Source organism: Silene latifolia, chromosome X (assembly GCF_048544455.1).
Source record: "Silene latifolia isolate original U9 population chromosome X, ASM4854445v1, whole genome shotgun sequence".
NCBI lineage: Eukaryota > Viridiplantae > Streptophyta > Magnoliopsida > Caryophyllales > Caryophyllaceae > Silene > Silene latifolia.
This window is the reverse complement of record NC_133537.1, coordinates 221,070,371-221,077,271: the sequence shown is the minus strand read 5'-3', so window position 1 is coordinate 221,077,271 and position 6,901 is coordinate 221,070,371.

Sequence of the window (6,901 nt, the reverse complement as noted above, 5' to 3'; positions counted from 1 at the left end):
TTTCATATGTTGGAAGTCGTGTTTGAAGTTTTATAAGCGTATTTGTCACAATTAGTGAAGCGGTAATAGTTTCTTGTTACTTTAATGTTGCATACGCCCTATTAAGATCTATTTATCGGAGTTATAACTTCTTGTACACTTGTGCATACCATATTAACATGCGTTGTCGACGGTGACTAGATATTCCGGAGGTTTGTGTATAATTTCTAATTTAACAAGTATATAGTTAGTGAGTAATGTCCATAACAAATAACATGGTTTTATTTAATGTTATGATGCAAGTAATAGGTAATATGTGTTGTAATTTTGGTGGTGAACTTCGGGGACGAAGTTCCTTTTTAGAGGGGAAGAGTAATGTCGCGAAATAAAAAGGCTGATTTTGAAATTATGTTTTGTTTACCTATAATGTTTTGTTGTTTAATTGCAAAATTTTCTAGTACCTTGGTCACTTTACTTGTATGAAGTGTAATTGGTTACCTTAGTTTGCTGAGTAATTCATGCGTTGAAGTGAAAATGATAGTATGTTTTAAAGGACGGTCGTAAAAAGTTAGTTGTGGTACAATGTGTTGTAATAGAATTGCGTTGTTGAGTAACATGGTGGTGTAGTTGTGCAACATGGAGTTGTTATGAGATATGTTTCGGGTTGATAGTTGTTACCATATGATGGGAGATCGTTGTTTGTGCTGGTTCGTACTGCGAGATTAATGTTTTGTAGACAATAGTTTGTAAGAGTAGAGGTATACATATAGAGTGACAATTGATGGTGAGCATGTTTGTGTGATAGTTGCAAGAATTGATATATATATGTATGAATAGAGCGTTAGACGGTGATGATGATGACATGGGGGATGGTATTTCCAGGGAGTAATGGTTTGAGCGGGAAGATTGGTGAGGTCGTGTTGTTTCCGTGTCTCGAGCGGGAGATAGGTGAGTTGAACTTCGGGGACGAAGTTCTTTTAAGGGGGGAAGACTGTAATACCCGCCCTTTTAGAGACCCTTTGACCAGCGTTGACTGACCTTGGGAGCGGGAGTAGTCTTAGAATTGCGTGCCAAAACCATCTTGGGTTGCGTGATATGAGAGGTACTCGATAGAGTAGAGGCTACTCGATCGAGTAGCTAGGTTACTCGATCGAGTAGGGGGCCACTCGATCGAGTGTGTTAGGTACTCGATCGAGTACCGAGTTTTCAGCGAGGGTTTTATATCGCATTTTGTTAAATCCGCATATCACTTCCGCCACTTTCCTCCTATCCTTCAGTCGCCTCTTTCCCTTCCCTTCATCTCAAAACCTCCATGGAAACCTTTTGAAGATCCTTGTGCCTTAGGGGAGCGTCACTTGAGTCGGGTAGCGGTCTTTTGCTGAGTTTTCTCCCTATAGGTATGTCATAATCATCATCCGTGTCCTTGTTCTTTACTGTTAGGGTTTGCTTGTTAGTAATAGATAATTGTATTGTGGTTATAGGCTTTGCTTGGTCGCTGGATATGTTTTTTGTCGACATGGATTGGTTGCAGTTGCTTAAAGGTAGGTTCGCCTACTCAGTTTCTGTAGATTGTCTAGTATGTCGGTCGTTGTGGCTGATTGTGGTTGTTTAGTATCATAGTTGTATTGTGACGGCTGTGATTGTGATCGTGGTTGTTTGTCTCTGGTTCTCGAGGCGTGTCCTCGGCTGAGTGGGGTCACTTGTGGGAGTGGCTTCACGCCCTAGTTTCGCCCTTCGTGGAACCCGCCACAGAAGGGATGTGCACATTAATGGACAGGGTTATCGCTCATTATGAGGAGCGGGGATTTGGTGGGAACGGCTGCGGTCCCCCACGCGCGGCTGGTCCAAAGGATGATCGATGTGAGTTGGTTGGATTATTGTGATTGTGTTTGAGATTGATAGCATTGTATTGTGTTGGTAATTGTAGTTGCTGTTGTTGTATTTTATCTCAGTACTGACCTTGTGTGGTTGTTTATTTGTTATGTGTCTGCCGTGATCCCCTATGGTGAGCAGTCGGTCTTAGCAGGTGCTGATGTTGTTGATAGCTGGAGTCTGGGCAGGGATGAGTCTTCACGAGATTTGATAAGCGATGCTTGAGTAATCTTTGAGTTGTACCTTTTATATCGTTTGTTGTTTAAATCACTTGTAATATAACATAATAGTTCTCTTATTGACATTTGATTATTACTATCCTCGGGCAACCGAGATGGTAACGCCCTTATATGCTAGGGAAGGCCTAGTTAAGGCTCCTCTGAATATGGGGGTGTTACACTAGGGGCTAATACAATGTTCATCCTATTCACTTGAATTGGGGTTCAACATTGTCTCCACAACCAATTCAGATAAACAAGGTATTCTTGTTTTCAGTCAAACTGAATAATTGAGTTCTTAAAGAGACTCAAACAATGAATGCGATCATGACTTACGTAAATATTAATACTCTATCCAATATTTACATACGATCTTTAGCAATTAAGGTATACTCCTCAATCACATTGAGATGACATAACCATCATGTCTACCTTATGCCAACGGCTTTGATTAGAGGATTAGCAACAGTTGCATCACTCTAATTTCCATTGCTATTTTCCTTTGTTCTATGCACTCTTTTCATCACATAGAGCCTTTCTAAGTACATGTCTAAACAAATTTTTAGACTCTGGTTCTAAAGCCTGTCAAACACTCCCACTGTTTTCACAGTCTCTCAAGAGACGATATTCGGCTAACAGAACTACTCTAGTTCCATTAAATTCTGGATATCAACGATCTCTTTTACAACATCGGTTGTTGTAATGTACTTAGCTTTCGTTCATGATTTGTACGTATAACACTTATACATACACATCCTTCATATGACATCTTTTATGTATGACTCCTCATACATATCTGCTTTATACATGTATAACTTCTTATACATATATGTATAACTTCTTATACATATTATTCTGTATGCTCATAGCTCTTTTACATGCTAAACATTCCTTAACGAGGCCCATAACATCTTATAAGCATAGGAATGTTTCCGTGTAATCCTTTTACACGAAATTCATAGATTCCTCCAAACTACAAGAGTAAATTCTCAGTGCTTCTCAAGTACTCGAGAATGCTCTTGATAATCATCTAGTGACACTCACTAGAAAATGACTGGTAATGACTTCTCATATTGTCAATATGATGAGTCCTGACGAGGGCAGCTTTTAGCATATTTAATAGATCCTGCAGCGGAAGCACAAGAGATCAAATTAATTATTCAACAACTTGAATGAGTCAAGAATCTTATCACATAAGTCTCTTGACTAAAATGCTAATATCCATGGAGATCTATCTCATTAGATCCGGATGTTTAAGATGCACCATGCTACTCTCACATATTCACCCGAGAATATTTCTAGTCACTAATATGTCAAACACATATTTAGACTAAGAAACATCACCTTAGCTACATTTCTAGTCACTAATATGTCAAGCACATATTTAGACTAAGAAACTCATTTTAGCTCCCACTAAACTCCATGTATCATCATGGTACCTCGACACTCGAGTGATACCATTTTGATAGACTACATGATTGAACCCAAAGTTCCAACTCTTTGACGTATATAAGATCACAAAAGGGATCTTTCAAGCATGCTAAGCTTCTTAGTATTGACAAGATCAGCAAAACTTCTCCCTTCATGAGTTACATTCAAGGAGAAAGTTTCGTTATCCTTTTGCCTTATCTCATCCTCATGAGAGGCTATATTGCTAAGAACATTCGAATTGATAAAGGCATTTGGGTTGTCACAAACTCTCTGTAATGAACCCAAAATTTAAACATCTTATGTAACCTTTATGACAAGATCAAGGTAACCTAATTTGGTGCAAAGTTATCGCCCCAAATCAAGTCTCGAAAACATCTCATGTTTCCTTCCTTATCACATCTTGTGCTAGAAGACCAATTCGAATTGCATGGTGACATGCCATCACATAGAGTTCTTACTACAGAAAAGCCTTTGATGAGGGTTGATGATTCGTCACTTTCGAAAAGTAACGCAATCTTATCGCAAAATTATCTCCTTATAACCACTGAGCCTCAATAAAGAACGTCTTCTTGTATTGTACTCAGTTTGTGGGTCTTTGGGCTTCCGTAAGCTCAAAATTTCTCCCACTCTGTCTTCCAGAAAATGAAAATCTTTCTAGAAAGACAGCATTAAGAGCCACAAACTCTTTCTTCTCATTTTGGAGGAGTAAAAACCATGTATTTTGGATAACCCTTACAAATACATAAATTGGTTCTGAACATAAACATTTATGGTCCCAAATGTATAAAAATGACAAGTTAGGGACTCTCTCTATCCATATCTCATATGTAGTCATTTAGCTATTATAGTCGGGTCTTAAACTTTTAGTGAGAAAATAGCTTACAAAATTGCGAAAACCTCAAACCATATCTCATAAAGTTTGGTTTATCTTCTTGACTACACCATACTCTATGGTTAACAATCTTCTTAGTGATCATCAAGGTCATTACTTGATATTACCCATTTGATCTTCAAAGTCATTACTTTGAATTTCCGTTCAACATTTTTGAACTTGTCGTACTTTTGGTTTACTACTTCATTTTGAAAATATTCCACGTTTCAAAAATCACTTTTATGTCTTATTAAATAGAACGAGGTTTTCTTATCTACTTAACATTACGGTAAAAGTAACGAAGTATATATATATAACCAACTATCGGCCTTACACATCCGTATGTATATGGTCAATCACCACACTATTGTGTTTCTTTTCAGCAAAAGAAAACATAATACATGCACACATACCATAAGATTCTCAATCAAATGGTTGTTCGATGTGCTTATCGTTTACCCATTTTAAACGATTTTACTTGAGGTTTGATCAATTGGGTTCACCGGATTAGAGACTTTAAAATCTACAAGATAGTATAACATTTAGTTTTCGTGAAGAATGTAAAATTCCTCTAACTTGAGTGGTCTAAACCAACCACCAAGTTATCATAAGAGTAGGTACAACCTTTTATTTTAAATCACATGAGTGATGCCTTCTATGTATAAACATAAATGATTACATTCTTTTAAAACCAAATTTAGGTACATTTGTCCCTATCGAAATCATTGCTACTCTAGCATCATTTCGATACAAAAATGTCCTATGCTAGACGTCTTACGTTTTATCAATTCATGTAAACTTCTTTACAAAGAAATGCCCCGTACTTGGTATCTCATACCAAGATAGTGGAACTAGCCTATCCTTTGAGTAGATGTCTCCTTCAACTTTGTCTTAGCGCATACATCTAGGGTTATTTCTTCTTAACTCCCACTCACTTTCACATTCCTCTTTGCTTCAACAAGTAAAAATGAATCTTATGAAGACCTCTCTTCAAGTCATTCGTGATATTTTATACACTTAGTAAGAGTGAATTACTATAAAGTGAGTGCAACATGTGGCAAAATCTCAACTTCTTGCCTAAACTCTTTAGCACATAAACAATTGTCATCATATGCCTAAATTCTTTAGCACATAAACAATCGATTTGGCCTTTCTCAAATTGAGCCATTTGACGGTATCATATTGGAGTATTCTATGTGTTTTTGAAAACTCTTTTCGCAAACTTTTGAATTACTCTTGAGTAATTAAAACTAATATTTGATCATCATGGCGGAGGTGTCACTTTCGAAATCAAGTCTCTCTTGATAAAATTTGACTCCTTATTGTTAAACTCATAATAAGAGTTCGCAACATTAAACCCCATCTTATAATATGTATGGATGTTTAGTTTTAAAATAATCGCAATAATTGTTGTAAGCTTATGTAGGTGAATTGGTAAATCATGTTACCAATCATTGCTACCGAATTCTTTAAAGAAACCGCTTTCTATGAAAGAACGAAACAAGTATAATAATAAATAGAGGATGAAAAGAGGATGAAATGCGCGATGTCATAGTAAGTACATTAATAAACAAGAATGAAAAATAGGAAAAATTAACATTCAATGTTTTAAAAATACTTGTGAAAACATGTTCAACAAGTTTTAACATTTATATAATGATATCCCACTAAATTATACCATGAGAACTGTTGGTCGATGGATTTCAACAAACCCATCTACTAGCCCCGGAATACAAGACCGTCTTATACCCCGTTGAGTCCAACCAACTTTGGCGCGTGATAACCGTTTATCACTCTACTTACCCAAGGTAAAAAGAGAGCACCCCGCTTGGGCGAGCGTGGCTCTAATGAACAAGGGATTCATAGGTGTTACTAATTGGTAAGGCTAATCTCAATTTTAGTTATGTGAGAGATCTTGTCAATTTAGTCATAAATTCCTTATAAGTGAACTAAGTCGGTGAATGTAAATGACGTGAATTGACAACCGCGAAAATAAAATGCATGCGAATGGCGATTTTGGCATGCGCGAAAATAAAAAAACAAGCAAGCATATGAATAGTCCTAGTATGGCCACCTAGTTAAATAAACTAGACTATTACATATCGGAAACCAACTCCTTGGTCCCTTGCCTCTTCATTCCAAAAGTGGCTTATTCTTGTGGGATTTCGAACACCTTCCAAAAATAGACTCTGTCTCGATGTAATCCGTCTTTTGGAAACGCCGGTAAGAATAACTATTACAATTTAAATTACATTTCTATTCCTATTATACATTAATTAATAAAATAAATAAAACTATTAATTAATTACAAACCGACGATACGAGATCGTATTTAATTACAAACAAATCGCTATTCCCATTCATTTCGGGTAATAACAATTAAAATAAACTAGGCCATACTCGGTACAACAAAATAAATACTTTAAATAAATTACAATCATTCATTCAACTTAAATAAATATGCTTAAAAATGCTGTAAAATGATGCCAAAATTGCCCTATCTATCAATCGTTGGTATCCATCTCGGTTT